At 40.4% G+C, this 25,076-nt stretch overlaps 1 long non-coding RNA gene across 1 annotated transcript; it reads right to left on the bottom strand.

Moving 5' to 3' along the window:
- LOC114613362 lies at positions 1 to 25,076 on the bottom strand. The gene is made up of 4 exons (XR_003710168.1): positions 24,923 to 25,076; positions 3,542 to 3,673; positions 1,893 to 1,938; positions 1 to 162 (listed from the first exon to the last, which is right to left on the bottom strand). It is a non-coding gene; the product is annotated as an uncharacterized LOC114613362 (long non-coding RNA).

The raw sequence follows: 25,076 nt of genomic DNA, 5'->3' as shown, positions 1-25,076 counted from the left end.
CTTCCTGTGGGGTTGCCATCTCTTCGTGGGCCTCCAACCTTTCCTCTAACTCTTCCATAGGGGTCTTAAACTTCCGTCCAGTGTTTGTCTGTGAGTATCTGCATCTGTCTCAGTCAGCTGCTTGGTAGAGCCTCTCAGAGAGCTGCTATGCTAGGCTCCTGTCTGAAAGCACAACATAGCATCATTAATAGTGTGAGGGAATGGTGATTGCCCATGGGATGGGTCTCACAATGGGCTGGATACTGGTTGGCCATTTTTTTCAATCTCTGCTGTATCTTTGTTCCTGTATTTCTTTTAGATGGGATCAATTTTGTGTCAAAAGTTTTGTAGGTGGGTTGGTGTTGCCATCTCTCCACTGGGCGGGGGGTGTCCTATCTGGCTACTGGAGGTGTTATCTTCAGGTTCCATACCCCACTGTTTGGCATTTTGGCTAAGATCACCTGCATTGACTCCTGGGGAGCCTCCTTAATTTATACAATGGAATACTATTTAGATATTAAAAACAAGGACATAATTCATTTCACAGGCAAATGGATGGAACTAGAAAATATTGTCCTGAGTGAGGTAACCCAGACCCAAAGGACATGCATGGTATGTACTCACTGACAAGTGGATAGTAGCCAAAAGTCAGAATACCCATGATACACCCCACAGACCCAAAGAAGTTAAACAAGGAAGGTCCAAGTGAGGATGCTTACTAATCCTAGTTAGAAGGGGAACAGAATAGTTATGGGAGGCAGAGGGAGGGACAGACCTGGGTGATAGAGGGGAGTGCAAGGGGAATGGGGGAGGATTAGGGATGGGAGAGACAGAAGAGAGTCCCAGAGAGCCAGGAGAATTAATAGAAATATGCAGCTGGTGGTGGGGGGAATCTCTAGGAGGTTCGTTAGAGTGGAATTTTATAAGTGTTCTCAAAAGGGCTTCAGTATAGTTCTTAGGTAAGTGTTCATTTTCTCTTGTAATGGTTATGTGAGGAAATATTAGTGTAAGGTAGTTGACAGTGTAGAAAGATAGTTGTTTTTGTTGTCTGTCATCTGGTTAGTGTCTAATTTGTTCAGTCCTTGGTAAGGTCTGGCATAGGTTGGCAATCTCTCTGAGGCATGCAATTGGCCTTGCAGTTCAGGTTCTCTGAGTGCCTTCGCTGCTCAGAGAAGCCACGGTGCCCTCGGCAGGCAGGCTTTCTGCTTTTTTAAAAAACTTTTTAAAAAGTTTTATAAAATCTTTTAAATTATCATTTAAATGTCAAGTGCGCGCGCACACACGCACACACTCTCTCTCTCTCACACACACACACACACTTCTGGTTTATTTTTCTTGAAAAATTAAAGCACACTACAGTGCTTCCTATTCTTTTTGGGCATCATGGATAGGAGCTTGTATACTGCCCTGTGTGCCACAGTGCTGGGTCCCCCATATCTTTCTCACAGGCAGCCACTCCATGGCTGAGTCTGGATTACCCATGTCAGCAAGGCTCATGCTCAGTATTTCTAAACGAGCCACTCTCCAAAGTGAAAGAACATAAGCAGCTCGCTGTGCTGCTGCAACTCTACCAGGTTCCTTTACTGTCCGACTACAGATGTCAGTCCTGAGCTCATGCTTGAGTTACTTGGCAGCCCTTTACGATGCAAAATTTAGAGTTTTGAGCAAATCATTCAGTGAAAATAATGAGAAACTCTAGCGTGTACCAGATGAAACCCAAAGAGCGTAATTATTTCTAGGAATAGTCAGATCAAAGAAAGGAAGATAGACAACTAACAGATAAGGTGGGTCCTGCCCCCACTTCTCTGACAATCCTCAAAGTGAGTTCAGTGTCCCAAGCCTCTGAAGGGCCTTTTGACTCATCTTTGATGAGATTAGAAGGAAGATCAGTAGAAGGTGCCAGAGATGCTTACCATCCTTTCTCTTGGTACAGGCTTCCATTTATCCCAGATATTTCACCTGGAGAAAAGGATTGGTCAGCAGTTCACTATTCTCCTATAAATTGTCTGTTTTCTAAACAATACAAGTTATGTTATAGATTTAGATTTAAAAAATAAAAGCTACTGTCTACAAGCAAGAGTTTTCGACATACTGTGATCGTGAATGGATTTTAATTTTGATAACTGGTGTGTTATTGTGGCTAAAGGTCTAATTTCAGAACAATTGTTTTCCTTTCTGTTGTTAGTTGAAGCAGCAGGTATTAAGTAAGCTACAGTATGCTGCTAAGGGCTTTGCTGTTCAGGCCTGTGTTTCTGAAATTATATATTACATAAGTTTCATGTTCTTGACCTTAACCTCTGGAAAATGGCCTGCCTATGCAATTGACTCCTAGTAACTGAAACTAGGATTTTAATATTTGTGATATTTGAAATACAAAATATTATCATCAAATACAGTATTTAAAATTATTTAAATTCAAATTTTTAAATTAAATGTCTAAGTAAATGGCTCAGGAAATCCAGTTTTTGTGGTTATTATTTTTATGAAACAGGAGTCTTGCACTCATGATATTATGATATTATTTAGTTCTGCTACAAATTTTAACTTTGCATATAAATGACACATTTATAGTTTAGCTCTGCCTAAGGCAGTCATGTGGACGGAGGAGAATTTGAATTTCATACAATTTAATCATTCTGTATTTTAGATCTCTGTTTTGAGGTGTCTGCTCAATTATATCAGATTGCTAAGACTTTATTATGTATATTCCATAACTAATGAAGAATCAATGAATATTTAAAGAGAACTTTGTGTAGATATAAACAAAATAACTATGTCCTTAAGAAGATAGGGTCAAAATGTAGAAAAACATACTATAAAGGTATGTTTAATGAAAATTTATAAGGTATATTAGTTTCCTATATTCTATGACACTTACAGAATGGCAACTTTCTTAAATTCCTGGTGATTTTTCCCTTCAGTTTAAATGAGTGTTCACACAGGTGTATAACACTATAACGTTGTATTCCTCTCCTAGTGAGATCGCTTCCTCGAGCCTTCACTTGATCACATTTCGGGTCTCACACAATGTCGAGTAACCCCTGCCTAGGGTTAGATATTCTGCCCATGCGTGCTGCTGGAGGGTTTTCTTTTTTTTCTTTAGACGGGGTTTCACTGTGTAGCCCTGGCTGTCCTGGAAACGTACTTTGTAGCTGCATCTGCCTGGGATTAAAGGCGTGGGCCACCACTGCCTCACTGCAGCTGGTGTCTTATGTAGCCTCCTGAGGACTCCATCAGCTTCTGGGTCAGCTTCTGGGTCCCCTACCGACTCGCTGAAGTCCTTTTTATTTGTATGTTGCAGTGGACACAGGTGAACACACCTGACATTCCGTGACTTCATTGTACCTCTCTCAGTGCACAAAAGCTGTAGCTTCTGATGGGAAGCAAAAGCGGAGAAATTTCAACAAAACCCACAGTTCACTCTCTCCACTCAAGTTGCAAAAGCCCGCATACTGTTAATTCGCTACAGCATTTTCTCATGACTTAACATTTATAGAGCTTTTTAGAAAAAAGTCTTCTATTTGCTTAAAAAAGAAAAAAAGAAGCACAACAAATACTGAACCTGAGAATCTATAATATCCTCAAAGATCACGCCAGTTTAGACTCATCTTCATGCTATCTCTCCTCCCTTCACTCTTTCGCCTTCGTATTACTTGATGGCTTCTTAATTTGTGACACATTTTGTAGTCTCATCCTAGATAGAGAATAGAAAGATAGTTACTCAGCATCACCAGCTTCGAGTACAGTTAACTGAAAATTACCATGGTTATGGTCTGTTAATATTTTGAATCTTTGTCAAATTTAGGAGAACTCCTCTAGATCTCTTTTGTAGATGAGCTATAAGATTTGGAAAAGTTATCCAAAATATTAATATTTGGGATGCACATTTAAAATATTGCCTTCATTCCACTCCCACGCATTAGGCTTCTGTGATGGACGCCCGGACGCATAGATGTGATGGACGCCCGGACACATAGAGGTGATGGACGCCCGGACGCATAGATGTGATGGATGCCCGGACACATAGAGGTGATGGATGCCCGGATGCATAGAGGTGATGGACGCCAGGACACATAGAGGTGATGGACGCCTGGACACATAGAGGTGATGGACGCTCGGATGCATAGGGGTGATGGACGCCCGGACGCATAGAGGTGATGGACATTAAGAGGGAGTGGAAAACAGAAAGATTGATTAGAGTTAAAATATTTTAAGCTAGGTTTGCAAAAGTCTTAAAGGCCCCTCCTGAGGCCTTAGAAAGGGTCTGTGCAATGATGGGTCTTAAGAGTTCATTTCTGTATTGTAGAATTCTCACCTAACAAGATAAACATAGAAAATAAAATTCTTGACAGGAGTAGACAGATAAATTTAATCAATGAGAAGCAAAATCAGCTTGGGTTGAAGTACAAATATTGCATGTAGCAGTCAAAGGCATGTGGTAACAGGTAAGGGGCGTTAGATGACTTTTGTTTCACTGTGAGCCAACACTCTGATGCAACTAGAAAACTGGTTGACATACTAAGGGCCATACCACCGAAAATCATTTCCAGACCATGGTATCTAATCCTCTCTCAGCAAGCTGCTTTGGTTAGAAGACAGTGGTACAGTATGGATTGTATATAGCATGTGCCATTTATGTTTTAAATTAATTCATTACTGTGTGAATATGATACGTGTGAGTGCAAGTGCACACATGTTGCAGGGCACATGTGGTGATCAGAGGACATGTCTCTGGAGTGGATGATGTCAGCCTTGAGCCCTGGGTGTTACTTCACCAGGCTCTGAAGAATATGTCATTTAAATTGATGACAACATGCAGACCTCCAATTCTTTCAAAGAATTCAAGAGTAGGAAATACTTTAAATTCATTTTATGAGACCCTGATACTGAAGCCAGGACACTATACAAAGGAGAAACTGCCCACCAGTATTCTTGACAAGTCCAGGTGAACATATCCTTAGCAGTGCTAGCAAATTGAATCCAACTGCACATTAACAGGACCATAAACCATGATCCAGTGGGGTTTGCTCTGGGACTTAAGAATAGCTCAGTACATTCAAATCAGTAAATGTGATAGGCTGGATCAACAGAACAGAGGGTAAACACCCCAAGACTGTCTCAAAAGATGTACAAACAACAACTAAAAAAACTAAGCATACATTCACTGTGGAAGTTCTCTGTGAATAATAAATAGAGGGAATGCACTCGAATGCAATCAAAGTCACAGATGAGAAGCTCACCCGACTGACAGCACACTCAGATAGCAGAAAGCTGAGAGCTTTCCACCAGGGTCAGGGGGGAAGTCTAGGACAGCTGCTCTCCATCCTTAACTTGGGAGACACTAGAAGTCCTAGCCAAAGCAATTGGGTAAGAAAAAAAAGTAAAACAACAAAATCCAAATCAGAAAAGAAAAACACAGTGAGTTGCCTCTTAAAAGGAAGACATCATTTTGTAAGTTTCTAAAGACTTTACAGAGAAACTGCAGGATAGAAAAAAGAACCAGGACAGTTGCAGGATACAGAAATCAATACAGACAGAACCCTTGTGATGCCCTCTCCCCAGCTTCATACCCAGACTTCCCGTGTCTTCCTTCTAAGTCCGGCCTCATACATGGACAGAACTAGGAAAGATTGTATTGAGTGAGATAACCCAGACCCAGAAAATGAAGTGCAACCTGTTCTTTCTTGGTGGAGGCTCCCAGCTCTACATCTTCAGTTGTAAGTATGTAGCCTGTAGTAATTATAAAAACCAGAAAACTTACATGGGACCATTGCTTGGATCTGGGGGTCGGGGTTAGGAAGCGATAGAGAAGGGGAATAGCAGGTTATATGTTATTTGATCAGGAATGGGAAAAGGAGGACTCCTTAGGAAAGGGCAGGGAGGTTAACACAGAAGAAGATGCAAGGAAAGTGAAGATAGCAGGATGCAGTGATCTGATAGGAGAAATGGGGAGGTAAACACAGGAGATGAAGGGGCGAGGGTAAAATAACAAGGAATAACATTATTAACTGTTTACATAAGTTTCTCATCTGGGCTGACAGTGCTCTCTCCAAGAGTCAAAGACCACCTGACAAAGGCCCTCTTTTGAATTGTTGGTCAGGGTATCCAAGAGAGACCCCAAAATACAGCCTATTGCTGTGCCCTTGGTTATCTAGCAGAGTGGGAAGATTAAGTTCATATACTGAAGATACCATGAACTTCAGAAACAGCCTGGAGACTCTTGGGATGGAACTGACTTGAGTTTTCATTGCACTATAAGGCACCCTGAAAGTTTACAAAGGAAGGAAGCGATCAGCAGTCCTAGCCAGCCATGATGTCTATAAAACTGAAGACATCAGTGGCAAGATATTCTCTGCTCATGTGCTTATGAGTTGGAAGCGTTAATAGTGTTAAATCCTATTACATCCCAAATGCTCTAAATATTTAATGCAATCTTTGTTAAAGTCCACTAACATTTTTCACAGAAATAGAAAAGCAATCCTAAAGTTCATATGGAACCACAAAGGACTCCAAGTAAACAAAACAATTCAACAAAGAACAAAACTAGAGGTATCATATGACTTGATCAAAGTACAAAGCTACCTTAACCCAAACGATGTGGCACTGGTGTTATAACAAGACCTGTAAACAAACAGTAGGATAAAGAGCACATACATGCTCAGCTAATCTCCAGCACACGTGCCAAAGCCACACTGTGAGGGAAAAGGAGAGTCTCTTCAATTAATGATGTTGAAGAATTGTATATTTATATGTAAAAAAAAATGAAACTGGATACTTGACACCACACACATGCAATCAGTTCAACTAGACTAATAATCTGAATGTTAAGATCAGAAACTATAAAAATCCTAGAAGAAAACACTGGGGAAATATTTCTTGGATGCTGAAGTTAGAAATGATTTTATGACTAGATTCCACAATCACAGCAATATAAACAAAGGTAGGCAAGCGAATCTGCACAGGATGAAAAGTACAGCCAACACTGCAAAAGCCTATGTATAGCAGGGTGTGAGAACCATAGCTTTTGAGGAACTCATACAACCTCAACAGCAACATATAAAGAACCCAATTCAAATGTGGGCAAAGAGCCCAAATAGATATTTTTCCAAAGAAGTCATGTGAATAGGTAATAGGTATATAAGAAAGTGTAGAATATCACCATCATAAGAGAAATACAAGACACGAGATATCACCTTGAAGATGGCCTAGACAGGCAAGGCATGTAGTACAGTTGGTAGAGGACTTGCCTGATGTGCCTGGGTCCCCGCATTCACCCTCCAACATGCATGAAACCCAACACTGGGGAGGTAGAGGCAAGAGGATCCAGCCCTCAAGGCCATTCTTGAATACATAATGAGTTCAGGGCCAGCCTGAGCTATGTGAGACCCTATATCAAAATAGAAGAAATATTAAGAAATGGGGACCCTCATACACTGTTGCTGTTATTGTGTGTTGTTATAGGCATACTGCAAAATAGTTTGGAGGTAACTCACAAAAATAAAATAACAAAATAAAATTACTATATGATCCTGCAACCCTACTTCCGGCTATATGGAAAAAATAATTGAGATCAATATCAGCAAATATTGTCACTCCTATTACCTTTGCAACATTATTCATGACATCCAAGATAGAGACACAATCTAAATGTTTGCCAGTGGAAGAATTAAAAACAATGTGGTAAATATTCAGTGGAATAATTCAGCCCCAAGAAGGAAATCCTGAGAATAACATCACCAGTGAGCCCAAAAGCCGTTATACTAAGTGAAAAGAACTGGAAACAGAAGGAGAACTACTACTTTATTTCAATGACACAGTATTACCTGAGGAACTTGAACTCCTAGCAACCCAGGGTAGAACAGTGGTTGTCGGGAAAGGTGGGGGTTGGCCAGGAGGATGCTGGCCAAAGGACTCAAACCATTTAGAGGATGAATGAATTCTGAAGCTCTAATGGACACCACAGTAACCGAGATGAAGAATAAGTAAGGTTGCACAATTCAATTTATTAAGAAATTAGGTGTTTGTGTTTACCTCACGTGCATGAAGACACACACAGACACACAGACACACACACACACACACACACACACAAATGTAAAAACAGTACAAGGTTACAGATATATTAGTCGACTTGATGCTGTAGATATACAGCAAAACATACCGATACATGTAATTTTTAAGTATGTAGAATTTTTATCTTTTGATTATACTTTAATACAGCTAAGGGAAAAATGTTGAGACAAAAGGTAGGGGAGAGAATGGTGGAGACAGCAGGGCTCATGATGCCGAATGAATAGTTCATGAACTTGGTGATGTCAGACTCACCTGCAGGGCACAGGTACAACCTTCGAATACCCACTGCTGTGTCCAGAAGAGCTTTCTAGTCTAACCTTGCTCTAAGTTTCTGTGGCAGGCAAGGATAATGCTAACCAACATTTCATCTCTAGTGAGCAATGGCTTTCTGACATCATGGCTGCTTCCATGACTTGAGCTTCAAAAGGAAACTTTGGCAACAACAGCCTGGCTCACATACTTGGTCATCCTGTTCTAAACACACACATACACACACACACACACACACACACACACACACACACACACGCACACAGTGTTCCAAACACATGCAAAGGCAAATGATGAAGCTAGTGGTCTTATTGCCTAATTTTAAATTTTATTAAAATTTGCTGTGTGTACATGTTCATGTTTGTAATATGTGTGCATGTGTCTGAGTATATATGGAGGCCTGTGGCTGATCTCAGTGTCTTCTCCAACAGCTTTTCAACTTTTATTGTTGTTGTTAATTTTGAGATAGCATTTCTCACTGTGCCTGAACTTGCAATTTGGCTAGACTGCTGAGCCTGTGAGTCCCAGTGACTTTTGTCCCTTCCTCTCCAGAGATGGGATTAAAGGCATCATGCATTGTTTCTTTCAATGCTGTTGCTTATAAATGAGCAGTTCTGATGAAAAGGATTTGACTTAAAAGGGGCATAAATTCAAGGCCCATGTTTAAAGGAGAATTACAGGTCCTGTGACTTTTTATATAATAGATCCTAACTTAATATTTTAGTGTAAGGTACAAAGGAACACTCTGAAGCTCTGTTACCAGGTCCAGAGTTGTTCTATAACACTGTATGCCTGTTTCTGACTCTGTTTCCCCAACTGTACAATCAGAACAATGAAAGGACTTGATAGGAGTGTCCTGAGATCGAATGGCTTCTCTGTCAGTCACTCAGAGTGAATGTTCTAGGATATTCCCACAATGTTCTAAGCTCATTAACTTCAGTTTGCCTCCAGTGTTGCTTGTTTTTTGTTCTGTTCTGTTTGGTTGGTTCTCCATTTGCTTGTTTTCTTCATACATCCAGCACATGTGCTCTGTGTTTCATGAGAACCAGTCTGTGCTGAGATGTGGGAGAAATGAGCTCTGACTTCATGCAGTTTAAAGTCCTCCATGCATACAACCAGTGTTACAAAGAACAGGCACTTGCTCAACTCTTGATTGGCAACTTGCAAATCAGTGATGTATTAGAATGAGAATGGCACTTGCACTTCCTAGACTGTTGCTCTCAGCGTCTTTAATCTGTGGTCTTTAATCTTCCTTTAGTGCTGTATATGTCTTATTTCTTTAAGAAAATGTTCAGCCCTGAGACAGACCAGAAGGCAGCAAATGTGAGGCCAGCCATCAAGCTCCCTGCAATCTTGTTGGTGATTACTATTGTCATTTTGGTCTTTGTTTCTGTGGTCAATACCATGATGTTGGTGGTAGGAAAAATGACTAAACATCTGGGATTTGAGGGTATCAGATTCTGTACATTTTTCCTGTTGGTTAGGCTGTGTTGAGGATGTTGGGAATTCTGTGCAGCCAAATGAACTACTGCAGTCCTCCAATGGTGTCGTGTGAGTACAGGGGGTTCCTAGCCAAAATCTTTAGTGAATCCAAGGGTAATCTCCCTTTCAGTATAGACTGAGGTATTTTCCAGACTTTAAACACCATAGAGTCTTTAAACTATTATTAGCAAGTTAGGGGATTTTGAAGTCTTCTGAACAAATGTTACATGCTGGTAATTGGACAGTCCCCTGTTAACACGGGTTTAAGTTACTGGGATTCAAGCTGGAAATTTTTGTCTTGTGTAGATGTTGAAATGACCACTCATCCCTGAGTGCCATTTCCTTTGTGCTGAGAGCAAATTGGAAGTTCACCTAACAGGCCTTGGCAAGTCTTCCTTGTCTATAATTAACACGTGTAGTTTAACAGCAGTTAACCCACTGTCCTGTTACTTTTTATGGATTAACTTTGTTATGCTACATAGTACGACCATGTGTGCTCTACATTCAATTGAAACTAAAGTGTTATTTCTGAAAGATCTTTTTCCCCTCCTTTCCCCATTTCTTAAGTGAAACCATGATTTTGTGGCAAACAACTGTGACAAATCTGTGATTTTCATTAAAGAATTTAGTTGACAAACATTCCTTCCTAATTATAAATATAGAGAGTATGGGTCCAAGGATTTGTGTACTGATTTGAGAATGTCAGCCACACCCTGTTTCTATCTGTTTACTCAAGCCAGTTGGTTCTCTGCAATCTTGAAAGAATCACATTTTTTTTCCATCAGTAGCCTCATGTCAGACTCAAGGGCAGCCCATCAGGCAAGCATGTCTAATCAAGATCTCAGCCCTCGTGCACCGATGTCTGCTTGAGGGCATTTTAATTAAAATGTATTGTAGCAAAATATGCACAGTGTAAAATGTACTGTCAACTAAAGTACACAGTCAGTGCCAATAAACACATTCACAATGTTACATAACATCTTGATGATGTCTACAAAACTTGTTACAGTACATGTTAAACGGTAACTCTTTCTTCTCCCTTTCCCACAGTTCCTGGCAAACCCTCTCATACACATTCTTCTCTATGTAGTCTCCTACTCTGGACATCTCACATGAGTGGGATTACACCATGTTTGTCTTTCGGTGATTAACCTCTTTCATTTGATGTTTTTCAGTATGTTAGAGTATCCTTCTATACATCCTGTTACTCATAATATGTGTGGTTTGAGATGATATCCTACAGTGTGAGCTGCATTTTTAATCTTCTGTATCTGCCCTGGACTCTTGGCTTGTTACTACCTTCTGGCTGTTGCAAACAGTTCTATGATGGATATGAGTGTGGAAATATCTATTCCACTCCCTGGTTTAGTGCTTTGGATGCATCCCTGCTGTGTTATTGCTTATAGTGGCTGTACTGATTTCAAAATTCTAACTAGTGCTGCAAGAGGGTTTCCTTTTCCTCAGATCCTTGCCAGCACTCACCTGCTCATGTTTGTGTTACTGTGGCAGACATCCCAAAGAGCACATGCTGCTTTTAAAAAATCACTGGCATGCTAATGTTCATGAGCAAGCATAAACATATTTGTAAATGTTTCGTTTTGTTCTAGATATATGTCAAAATGTAGACCTCCCAAATCATATGCTCCTGTTTTAAAAGCATGTCTTAAGAATAAAACAGTGATAGGCATGTTGAAGAAAATTATCTAACAGACAGAGGGAATGAGGAATTAGGGTAGCTTTGGTAGGCCTCTGGGGTCTGCCAGCAAACTCTTCAACACTTTTGAAATATATACCAGTTAAGAGTTGGGCTGTTTGGCTGCCTTATGAAAGTACCAGGAACATGTTTTGATGATGAGAGTTTATAAGTTCTGTTAGTAAAAGACATTATGAAGCTGAACAAGGTGTTTAGAGGTCCAGTCATGTACGGCGATGGCTGTCTTATGTGCTAGAGTCAAAACTCCAATGTAGCCTTGGTTTGACCAGCACATTCGGTCTATGACAGCACATTCCTGTGTTCAGACTCCTTTCCTCCCCTCAGGCTTTTCACTGTGTTAAGGTTCATTACCCTGACCTGAACCCCCCACTTTGGGCCTGGTAGAAAGTGGATTACTTCATTAGCAAGCCAGAATTGCTAGGTGAAAATCTATCTAACATCTCCCTCTCTGGAACAAATATGCCCAGGTTACTGGTAATACACACATGTGGCATCATTTTCCCCTTATTTGGAACATACAGAACTAAATTAATAACAGTGCTTACAAGACCCTGGGGCTTTACGTAAAAGAATTTTGATCTCCTTAGGAAAGGCTCACCAGTGCTCTCAGGAGAGATGCACTTGACTTTTGACCTCTTTTCAAAGGCACCTGTGTGAGCTTTTAAAATCCACTACTACCAATTATCCACTTTGAACCCGAAGTGTTTAAACCTGGGACCACATTAATGGAGCTTAGCACATAGCCGTGTCATTGTGGACTTCCTGATGTGAGGAGATGTCTTGACATAGTTAAAAGGGAGTTTAGGGATGGGCATGAGATTAATCGGGTCCTCCCCCTGACAGCCTCAAACAAAGAAGCCTTTTAGCCACCTGGTCTGTGTCTCCCACACCTGCATTCAGATTGCCAGGACAGTTTTGTGCACTGTCTTGATCCCTTTCTCTTCAGGTACTTGTTTGTTAACTGTACACTTAATGACTGATTAGCAGGGCAGCGGGGGAGCCCTGAAAGAGCAGTTTCCTCTGCAGGGGAGGTGGAGCTATGAGAACACAGTTGTTTATTAAACTAGTTCACGACGGGCTTAGGAAATCCTGCGTGGACTTCAACATCTTTTCAAAAGGAGACTCCAACACACCCTCTATTTTAGTTATATGCATCCTTCTTTCTTCTGCTATCATTTAAACCAGGGCCAATAGACATTTCTTTCTGCTTTGCATCATTGCAAGCTGGTTTCTTTCGTACAAAATGTGGCTCTGATTTTACTCTCCGAGCTTATTAAATTTAATATTCTTATTTTTTTACTTATGGTGCGGAGGACTTGAGCACTATACTACTAAGTTATTCCAACATTTGGGAGGCCAGAGCAACTCTGTGAAAGTGAGATTCCAGTTGTCTAGCTAGGCCTTTAGCCTTTGCATGCTGCAGACTTTCAACACCAGCCAGGGCTGCATTGTTCGCTGGAACTGAGCAAGGCAGAAATATTAGAGGCCTAGTTGAGTTCATATTCAATGCCTGGTTTAAATCACTGATGTTGTAAGATCTGGCCGTGGACAAAAAAAAATTCCAAATGTTTTCTGGTTCTAGTTTTTGATATTTTTTCCCTAAGAAAAGTAAAACCATACAGCATTTCTTGATTGCACAATGAAGCACAGCTATGGGCCGTGCTAATAATTTATCCCAGTTTACCCTTAGCAGAGTTATGCAATGGCCACTTCAGATACACTCAGCCAAGTCATTTGATCATAAGTTTCAAGAGTCATTTTGTTGAGTAAGGAGTGGAATGCACTGCCTGGTATGCATTTGGCAGGTACACCAACCTGCTTCTTGCCCACGGAAAGCTGGACTCTTTCAAATTTCCGCTTCCAATTGTCTTAGCATCTATGGCTCTCTAATAACTATCTAGTGCTTTGTCAATGGAAGTGGTAGTGTTAATAATCGCTGACAGCACCAACAGCAACAAGAATAGCAAAGACTCTATCAGTGTAGACAGTGTGCTAGGTACTACACTAAGAGCTGTGTGCATATTTTAGCTTATATTCATTCCTAAGAAATGAAAGGGTGACGGTCCTGTTCGGGAAATAGGAGGCTCATAGAAGAAAGAGATCTACCTGAAGTAATGTGCAGACATGTGCTTCGTAAGCAGGGGGAACACAGTTTGAACCCAGGCACTCTGATTACAGGACAAATGATCTCAATAAGAAATATTTAAAAGTCTGTGTATAGGCCTAGCATCTTTGCTGATAGGTGAAAAAAAAACTTTGCCTACTTTTTGCATTGAGAGCATTACCAAAATAACAGAAACTGTAGAGATGTGTGTGCAAGAGTATTTGTGGAATCATTACTCTGTATTCTTGAATTTTAGGATTCTATGAACTTAAAGAAAGAAGAGATAGTATCGTCCTCCTTCCATCCCGTGTATACTCTTGGTGGCAATAGAAACTTCCCTTCTAGGGCATGGTACTTACATTCATAGATTTGACATATTCATTTCCTTCCATCTAAAGGTGTTTTGGGAACACCTCACTTTCAGGGGATAGCTTTTGGAGCACAGGTAAACTGAGAAACATGGTGAAGTTTGCAGGTCACTCTTCATTAAAAGATTCTTAAGGCACTTGTCTGTGTTGTCTTCAGCAATAAATAATGTCTTTTCTCTTAGCAACTGTGCTGATTTTCTCAGTAGTTGTATTGAATCTCTGTCTTAAAAGTGGAAAGCTGTTGTAAAGGAAAGGTTTCGTATGTGTGTATGTGCATGCATGTGTGTGTTTGTGTGTGTGTGTGTTTGTGTATATGTATGTGTGTGTATGTTTGTGTGTGTGTTTGTGTGTGTATGTGTGTGTGTTTGTGTGTGTATGTGTGTGTGTATGTGTGTTTGTGTGTGTGTGTTTACCTGTCACCAAGCTTCAGGGATGGGCTCAGGCTTTCACAAAGAAACTGAAGGAGAGAGGGTTCAGGGTTAAAAGCATGGCTTCCTGGATGCTACAGGTACCTGCAAGTATATGGTACACAAACATACATTCAGGAATACTCATACTGCACACACACACATGAAATAAAATAAATCTAAATGTGTTGGGGAAAGAACACTCAACAGGAAACAGGTACACCATGTCTGTACCCTCACTTCCCACTCCAAGTCATTTAGCTGATTTGCCTTGAGACTCATCCTGGAGTACAGTTTTTGTGTAGACACGTGTAACTATTAAAAAGACATCATGAAGGATCTTAAGGAGAACCATACACAAACTTTAGTGCTAAACAGAACCAAAATAATGCTTAAAGATACCCAAGGATCACGGACACCATTGTCCAATATGTCTGTATTAGTTAGGGTTTTCTAGAGGAACAGAATTTGTATGTATAAAGGGGGTTTATCAAAATGACTTACAGGCTGTGGTCAAGGTAGTCCAATAATAACTACCTACCAATGGAATATTCAAGAATTCAGTAGTTGTTCAGTCCACAAGGCTGGATGTCTTAGCTGTCTTCAGTTTACATGATAATTTCAAAGAAGTAGACTCCAATGCCAATGAAGAAGTGACTTTGCCAGCAAGAACAAGAGCAGGCAGGCAAAGAGAGCAAGCTTCCTTCTTCCATGTCCTTAAAATGGGCTGTCAGCAGAAGGTATGGACCAGGTTAAAGGTGGATCTTCCCACCTCAAAAGATCTGTATTAAAATTGTGTCCTCCCACCTCAAAAGATAGAGATTAAAAGTGGGGTTTTCCACTTTGAATGATTTAATTAAGAAAAAATTCCTCTCAGATGTACCCAGCCAGTTGGGTTTTAGTTAATTCCAGATGTAGTCAAGTTGACAACTAAGAATAACCACCACAAATCCACCCCTTGTCAGCTTAACACACAATCATAGCTCCTTAAGTCATGTGTAGTTTTCAAATGAAAACAATAACTAGGTCATAATTACATTTAATGTGATATAACTGTCCCATGATACAACTGCAAATGCATTATAGATTTTAGAATATGTGGGAATATTTATAACCTTCCTTTAATATCCATTTCTGTATTTTCTTTACCATCAACAAGCACCTCAGGAAGCCTTTGTTCTCTTCCTGGAGAAGTCACCCATTCCTTCATTGCTAAAGAGTCTGTGCCCTTTGTCGTCTTGCCTGGATTAGATTGTTGTAGTTTCCCGTTGACTTTAAACACAGGACATGGTAGCACTGAGACATGCCCTGAAGTAGTGGCTCTCAACTTTCCTAAGGCTGTGACCCTTTAATGCAGTTCTTTATGTTGTGGTGACTCCAAACCATAAAATTATGTAATTGCTACTTTATTATTGTAATTTTGCTACAGTTAGGAATCATAATGTAAATATCTGACATGCAACTCCCAAAGATTCATGACCCACAGGTTGAGAGGAGATCTAAAGGATCTCTTGCAATCCAGACACAATCTTTCTTAATTCTACTGTAGAGAAGCAAACCAATTTCCCCTAGGAATCTGGACCAATCACTGTCTTAACACTGTATTTCTTTCTCTTAGCCTGTCGACTGAAGGGCATCAGAAGCCCAAGGTGGCCAAGGGTAAAAGTCTGAGCTTCCAGTTCAATGGAATATTTGTTGTGTCCCCTGTCAGGAGTGCTCCTTCCTCTGCAATCAAATATTTTAGGATAGAAGAACTTAAAATCTAGGGAAGAAAAAGTAAAAATGTTTATATTGGGTCACTAGGGATAACAGTGAATGGGATTATTCTCTTTTCCACTCTTTGATTCCTGGACTCATGAATCTCAGTCATGGGAAAATTCATACCATATATTAGATGCTGAACCAAAGTATATACCTCTTTCTGGAGAATCTTGTCTTAGGCCCCAATGTTACATCATTGGCACTGTAACTGTGCCTTCAAAAGGCCAGTCCATCTTTCTATCAGGCCAGCTGCTTCAGGATGGTAGGGAACATGGTAAGACTAGTGGATTCTATGATTTTGGGTCTACTGTCACAATTCTCTTGTGAAGTGGGTTCCTTGGTCAGAAACAATACTGTGTTCAAATCCCATAGTGGTAGATAAAGTGTTTTGTAAGTCCACGGATTGTCGTTTTGGCAGAATTATTTTAGGTAGGAAAGGCAAATCCACAACCAGAATAAGTATCTACAGTAGTAAGGACAAATTGTCATTTCCTTGGAGGAAGTGGTTCAATGTAGTCAACTTTGCCATGTGATCACCCATGAGAATGGTGCCATATCTCAGGCCCGGTGTTGGCCTCTGCTGTTGGCAGACATGGTGCTCAGCAGAAGCTATAGCCCAGCCAGCCTTGTTAAGTGGCAATTCATGTCACCGAGCCCATGTACAATTCCCAACTCTGCCACCAAGGCCACTTTGCTCACGGATCCATTGACATGATAGGGATGGCTGGAGAACAGGTTATCAGAATGGCTCATCCTATCTGGTTGATTACTGAACTTCTCCTCTGCTAAAGTCACATTTTGATGAACATCCACAGGAGTCACAAGTATCTTCACATCCTTTGTCCATTTGGCAAAATCTATCCACAGACTTTTCCAGATATCTTTCTCACCAATTTCCCAATCATGCTCTCTCTCCAAGTTCTTGACGTTCCAGCTAATCCATTGGCTATAGCCCATGACTCAGAGAACGATCTCACATATGGTCATTTCTCCTTCCAAAAAAAAAAAAAATGTATGGCCATGTGTACTGCCCACTGTGAAGATTTCGTTTCACAGGTATCTTTCAGGATTGTCCCAAAAAGAAGTAGTAATGTTGCAGCAGTACACTTCTGGATGCAGAACCATCAGTAAACTGGGCCCTAGTCTTCTATTCCCCAGTCAACCAATAACAGAGCACACAAAGTACATGCTCGGTAGCAGACCACCTTATAAGAGTAGTAGAAATCATAAGCATGTAGGCAACTTGCTTGAGCCCTATCATGTATATAGCACTTCCATTTGATAATGGATTGCTACTACGAACTTTATAATTTGGTGGATCAGATAATACCCAGTTTGTGATAGGCAACTCAGGTCAAATGGTTAACTTAGTGGCCCATTGTCAAATGTTCAGTTTCCACTAAGGCCCAATAGCAGGTGAAGAGCTATCACAAAAGGGAGAATAGTTGTCTGCAGATGATGGTAGAGCCTTGGTCCAAAATCACAAAGTTCTCTTCTGTGATTCACTTATAGGGGCCTGCCAAAAGCTCCAAACCGAATCCATATCTGACAGTTAAGTTGATCATATGGTTCAATTGGTAGAGCAGCCTTCACAGCTGCCTGGACCTGTGGAAGAGTTGTCTCTTGTTCAAAGCCCCACACAAAGCTAGGAGCTTTCTGAGTCACTTGGTATATGGGCTGGAATAACATACCCAAGTGAGAAGTGTGTTATCTCCAGAATTCAAATAGACCCACTAAAGATTGTGCTTCTCTCTTGGTGATGAATGGGCCAGGTATAATAACTTTTTTTTTCCTTAGACGTGGTATCTCTGCATGTCCCATGCCACTGGACTGCTAAGAATTTCACCGAGGTAGAAGGATTTTGAGTTTTGGTTAGATTTATTTTCCATTCTCTGATGTACATATATGTTACTAACAAGTCCAAAGTGTTTTCTATCTCATGATCATTTGGCCCTGTCAACATAATGCCATCAACATTGTGAACCAATATAATATTTTGTGGAAGAGACAGACAGTCAAAATCCCTTCTAAGTTATGACACAGGGCTGGAGTGTTAATATATCCTTGAGGTAAAACTATGAAAGTATAGTGCTGTTCTTGCCAACTTAAAGCAAATTGCTTCTGGTGGTCCTTATGTACAAGTACCAAGAAAAAAGTATTTGCTAGATCAATAGCTACATGCCATGTAACAGGCGATGTTAATCTGTTCAAGTAAGGACATCACCTCTAGTACAGCAGTTACAATTGGAGTCTCTACTTGGTTGAGTTTTTAGTATTCAGCTGTCATTCTCCATGATCCATCTGTCTTCTCACTGGCCAGATAGGAGAGTTAAAGGGAGATGTAGTGGGAATCACCGCCCCTGCACTTTTTTAGTTCTTTATAGTAGCATTAGTTTCTGAAATTTCTTCAGGGATATGGTACTGTTTTTGATCCACTATTTTCCCTTGTAGAGGCAACTCTAAAAGCTTTCATTTAGTTTTTCCTATCTTAATAGCCATTACTCCACAAGTCAGCGAACCTGGTGAGCATCCTGACAACTTCTAAGTATATCTAGCTTAATTATACATTCTAGGACTGGGAAAATAACCACAGGATGAGTTTGGAGACCCACTGGCCTTACTATGAGTCAGACTTCAACCAAAACTCCATTAATCACCTGTTCTACATAAATAACTGGGGGGCCACAATATTTCTTGGGAACTCCTGGAATCAGTGTTAATTCCAATAGACCCTGGAAAGCCTGGTTGGTTCCTTTCCTTCAATGTGCAGTTACCTTTTCAAAAGGCCATAGGTCTCTCTGGGAGGAAGACTAGAGAAAGGATAATAGTAAAACTCTTGGGTATTTTATCAAGTTATTTCCTTATGGAATCTATTCAGCCCTTCATGGTTATGGGTCTGTAAACTGGCTCATGTCTGGAAATTGGTTCATGTGCCAAGATTCCCTTTTGCCATGATCCAGTGCAGCCTTTCTTTATCTGTTTGAGGATTTTTCTGCTTATATAGATCAAATAAAAATGCAGTAGGCTTGTTATCCATTTCATGCCTGGAAATACTAGATTGATTATCTAGTACCAGAGGTCCATACGAGTCATACCACCATAAAAATCATTTTGCCTGTGCTGCCCATTACAGTTTAGGCCCATATGGACATTACTTTACATATGTTGTTCATTATGATAACTATGATTAGCTTGTCTTTGGTGATTCACTGCTGCCACCTTGCCCCTGCTACTTCAGGGTCTAATTAAGCCCACTGCCTTTATCCAACTGAGCAGCAGTATCTTTAACCCTAGGTTCTGAAACAAGAAAAAAAAGATGAAAACAATGCTCTTCAAATGTGCTGGTGCCCCTCTCACCTTTTTGTGTCTTATAGGATTTGTGAAGGGCATGTCTTCTGTGTCTTCCATTGTGGAGAATTAGGTTTTACACAGTGTACCTCCTCTAGCATTGCAATTTCCCTGAGCCTTAAAATTCCTTCATCAACGCTAAGCCAAGGACTACCAGGTATTTCCAATTTTATTTTAGTGAGTCATTTTTTGACAAATATCTCAGCCAACCATTCGAACAAACTTTTGACACTTGTTAAAACTGTGTGAGCTTCCATGTGAAACCTAGAATCTCCACTCAGAGAGCCTGTGTGAATAAACCCAACCTGATCCAGTTTTATGTTCCTTCCACCATTACCCTACACCCTTAAAATCCACTCCCACACACATTCTCTAGATCTCTGACTGAGTGTAGTAGTGAACTCAATAAGTTCTTTAGTAGTATAGCATGTCTCCTTATGGACTTCTGTCACCCAGATTGGACCCTGCTTTACTTTAGGTCTGGATATAGGTCTAGAAGCAACTATTGGTCAAAGCTGACTGATATATATAAATATGGTCTTCCTTGACATCTCCTTCAGAAGGACTGTTAGTTAATCAGACGATAAAGGATTAATTTTCTCAGTCGGAGGTGGAAAAGGCAATATTTCAAGGATAGGATGAGAGTATGGCTTCTGTTGAAGGTGGAGAGACTACTTCCTCGGGTGAGATAACCTCTTAAGAATCTGAGAGTTCAAAGTTCTAAGATTCACTAGGGACCTTCCATACATCTCCATTCCAAGTTACAAGATCTCATTCTTTTTTATTTCATTGGATATTTTATTTACATTTCAGATGTTATATCACTTCCCCATTTCCCCCCACCCCATCCAGAAACCCCTATCCCATCTCCCCTGCTTCTATGAGGGTGTGCCCCACCCACCAACTCACCCACTCCCACCTCCCCTCCCTCAAATTCCTCTACACTGGGGCATCCAGCCCTACTTTAACTGCTGGCAACCTACCTCTGAAGCTGAAACTCGAAATTTTTTACTGTAATTCAGCCAAACTTAAGATGATGGCTTCAATTTTATTTTCCACAACTTGAGCTCTTCTGCTCCTGGAGAGATTCTCTTCCAGGGTGCACTTAGGAACATTTAGAATGTTTGTTCATATCAAAGTCTGTCAATTTTATCACTGAGTTCATTGTGGTCCTTCACTGAATTCTGAGATGCTACAAGCTGGTTAATTTTATCATGGAGCTCATTCTTTTCCTTTGTCAGTTCATCCAGAGATGCTAGGAGCATCTCTACCAGCGTCATTATTTCCAATCTTTTCCCACAAATTGTCAAAAGTTTTATACAAAAAGTGACCAAGTCTGTTGCTACTTACAACTGTCGAATCAGGGTTTTCAAATGCACATGTCTCCTTAAGTTTATAAAATAGTGCTTTCATTACTCTCTGAGCATTTAGGAGAAGCTTTAGTAACTGGAGAAGCTTCACTAACTGTAGGAGTTGGAAAATTAGAAAGCCTATTCCAGATACTTAAAAAATTATCCTTATAATTCTTTTGCTCTATAACTACTTCTGATACCAAAAGTTGTATTAGTTAGGGTTTTCTAGAGGCACACATGATTTAATGGCTTACAGGCTGTAGTCCAGTTAGTCTAAATATGTCTGTCTAGCAATGGAAGATCCAGTAATCCAAGAGATATTCAGTCCACACGGCTGAATGTCTCAGCTGGCTGTAGTGTAAATCAGAATCCCAAAGAAGTAGGATCCAGTAGCAGCGAAGAATGGACTTGCTAGTAAGAATGAGAGCAAGCAGGCAAGGAGAGCAAGCTTCCTTCTTCCACATCCTTTCTATAGACTGGCAGTAGATGGTATGACCCATATTAAAGGTGGATCTTTCCATCTCAAAAGATCCAGGTTAAAATTGTGTCTTCCCTCTTCAAATGAGTTAATTAAGAAAAAATAATCCCAGCCTTTGGTTTTTAATTAATTCTAGATGTATTCAAGTTGACAACCAAGAATGACCATCACAGAGTCATTTCACATTCTTGTCTGTCTGAAGCACCCAAAGCCATCAGAAAATTAATTCAATGCCGGGAATTAGAAATCAGAGCTTACAAGCTTTCTTCCGTAGATGAAGTCTCCCATTCTTCTGTCAAAACTGGTTCAGGCCCCTCCCCATTCCCAGTTTTCTCTTATCTTGAGATGTCTCCTGCCTACATATTCTTTTCTTACCATTGTCCCATTACTTCTAATGACAATCCTCTTTATCATGACATCTAATTCTTATCATCTTTAGTCCTTTCTTGGGTGTCAACCTTTGATACTTCCCTCCTCCAGTATCACCCCTCTGACAATTTAGTAATTTATTTTTGTTTTTTTTTTATTTGGTTGCTGTTGTTTTGGTTTTTACTTGCTTTGAACTTTGTATACTCTGTTTTATTGTGGGTTCCAAATCTGAAAGGACTCTCCTGAGTGTGGTCAACCTGGACTGGATGAGAAATTCAACATTATTTCTTTTGATTTCTTCAGGGTACTTTACCAGAACCTTTAAAAGATACTTTTTGAGTTTATTCTGAGTGTGAGATTGCCATAGAAATAGCTCTTAGGTACTTATTTCTAGATTCTCACCTTGTCTGGGATTCTGGGAGCATATGCTCTCAAGATCAGTTCTGTCCAGAAATTATGAGTCATACATATAGTTGTAAATTTTTTGATAGCTACACTGAAGAAAATAAAAACACACTTATGGGGTTAGAGTTACTAATACTTGCTTTAATCTACCCAAGTTACCATTTCAGCATGTAGACAGTTTTATTATAAAACTATGGACGTGATATTTAAATTTCTCTTTTCAACTAAAACTTGAAAATTCAGTGTTTTATACTTACACTTCATCTCAATTCAAACACCATATATATTAATCAAAAATACAGTGTTCCCCTTTTGGCTGGGGCAGACACAGAGTTGGTCTGCTCCTGTGGAGATACTGAATCCTGAGCCATCCTAGAGGAACCACTGCACTCAGAGCAGCCGGTAAGAACTCCATCTCACTCCCTAAGCCCCAGAGTTACATCTGGGAGCCAGGGACACTCAGGACCCACCAGCTACCCAAACTCTGCCCCTCTGGAATTCCACTTCCCTTCTGCCCCTGCCTGGTCTTTTTGGCTGGGGCAGACACAGAGTTGGTCTGCTCCTGTGGAGATACTGAATCCTGAGCCATCCTAGAGGAGCCACTGCACTCAGAGCAGCAGACACCTAGCTGGTTTGCACTTGGGAGACATCGTATCCTGAGCCATCCTAGAGGAACCACTGCACCCAGAGCAGAAGGATTTCCAGATCCAAGAGGTGGCCCGAGTCCCAGGAGTTCTTCCACCCAGGAGATTAGGATCATAAGACCAGAGAGACATCTGGACTCTGAGGAGCTCTGCCACAAGCAAGATAACCGGAAATACAGACTCCAGTCTTACAAAGTGAGGGCAGGTAACACTAGAGTTAACCAGATGGCAAAAGGCAAGCGCAAGAACATAAGCAACAGAAACCAAAGTTACTTGGCATCATCAGTACCCAGTTCTCCCAATATAGCAAGCCCTGGACACCCCATCACACCAGAAAAGCAGGATTCAGAATTAAAATCACTTCTCATGATGATGATAGAGGATTTTAAGAAGGACATAAGTAACTCCCTTAAAGAAATACAGGAGAGTACAAGTAAACAGGTAGAAGCCCTTAAAGAGGAAACAGAAATCCCTTAAAGAACTGCAAGAAAACACAAGGAATTAAACAAAAACATTCAGGATCTGAAAATAGAAATAGAAACAATAGAGAAATCTCAAAGGGAGACAACCATGGAGATAGAAAACCTAGGAAAGAGATCAGGAGTCATAGACGCAAGCATCACCAACCGAATACAGGAGATAGAAGTGAGAATGTCAAGTGCAGAAGATACCATGGAAAATATTGACACAGTTGTTAATGAAAATGCAAAATGCAAAAAACTCCTAACCCAAAACATCCAGGAAATCCAGGACACAATGAGAAGACCAAACCTAAGGATAATAGGTATAGATGAGAATGAAGATTCCCAAATTAAAGGGCCAGTAAATATCTTCAACAAAATTATTGAGGAAAACTTCCCTAACCTAAAGAACAAGATGTCCATAAGCATACAAGAAGCCTACAGAACACCAAATAGACTAGACCATAAAAGAAATACCTCCCATCACGTAATAATCAAAACATCAAATGTACAAAACAAAGAAAAAATACTAAAAGCAGTAAGGGAAAAAGGTCAAGTAACATATAAAGGCAGACCTATAAGAATTACACCAGACTTCTCACCAGAGACTATAAAAGCCAGAAGAGCCTGGACTGACATCATACAGACACTAAGAGAACACAATTGCCAGCCCAGATTACTATACCCAGCAAAACTCTCAATCACTATAGATGGTGAAACCAAGATATTCCATGACAAAACCAAATTTGCACAATATCTTCCCACAAACCCAGCACTTCAAAGGATAATTGATGGAAAACGCCAACACAAGGAGGGAAACTACAACCTAGAAAAAGCAAGGAAGTAACCTTCCAAAACCCCAAAAGAAGATAGCTATACAAACATAATTCTACCTCTAATAACAAAAATAACCATATATATATATATAAAACCATATAAATATATATATTATAGCAAATGGCATGATCTTGTATATTGGAATATCCCAGGGATCAAAAAGACAAATACATAAAAGTAATCAAACGTGCAACAATTCTCTTCAATGTAAGATACTGCTGAAAAGTGAATTAGATTTCAATATACCATCTATTCTGAATATTCTGAAGTGATAGCCAAAAAATTGATTATAGAAGCAAACCTTTGCAGACCTTTAACAAAAGAAATGTATCATCCTAATGATAGCAGTTTCTTTTACAAGAAATTAAAGAAGACCTGGGAAAAAAGGGCAGGCCATATGCATTGACCTAGCACATTCAGTGTCCCAGAGGTGGTACACCGACTGAATGGTGTGACAGCTTCGTTCATCCATCAGGAGACTGACACTCCTGTCTCATCTAGATGGGGAGTTGAGCAGACTAGCTTTGTAGCTTTGTAGTCCTCTGCAAAGTGAGACCCTGCCACAAACAAAACAGCACAGGGCGAGGGAAAGATGGGGGGGGGAAGAAAGGTCAGAGAGAAGGGGAGGGGAGAGAAAGGATAGGAGAGGAGGAGGGAAAGTGAGAGAAGATTAAAAGAAAAATTGATTCTGAGTCGATCAAGCAGTCAAGGGAAAGGATCAGTTAGCAAGAAGAATTAAGGTGCTAATGTGGCCGAAGGGAGTCACCCTTAAAATCAATCTAGACACAGGCAGTGAGTTCCCCGAGACTCCTGGCCTGAGTTATAGGAAGGCAGCAGATCAATCCTTGCCTTTGTTGCAACATATGCCACCTGCAGGAGGAGCCTTGAAGATGGCGGCAGCTGGCCAGACTTCTGCTTAGATCCAACCTCTTCACAACTTCCAGATCGTGCTGTCCTCGCTGAGACTTCTTCAGAGAGATGTGGGTCACTTGGGAAGTTGAGTGTTCCCGGAAAATCCCTTGGC

Source organism: Grammomys surdaster, unplaced genomic scaffold (genome assembly GCF_004785775.1).
Source record: "Grammomys surdaster isolate TR1022 unplaced genomic scaffold, NIH_TR_1.0 126198, whole genome shotgun sequence".
NCBI lineage: Eukaryota > Metazoa > Chordata > Mammalia > Rodentia > Muridae > Grammomys > Grammomys surdaster.
This window is presented reverse-complemented; position numbering and strand designations above follow the sequence as displayed.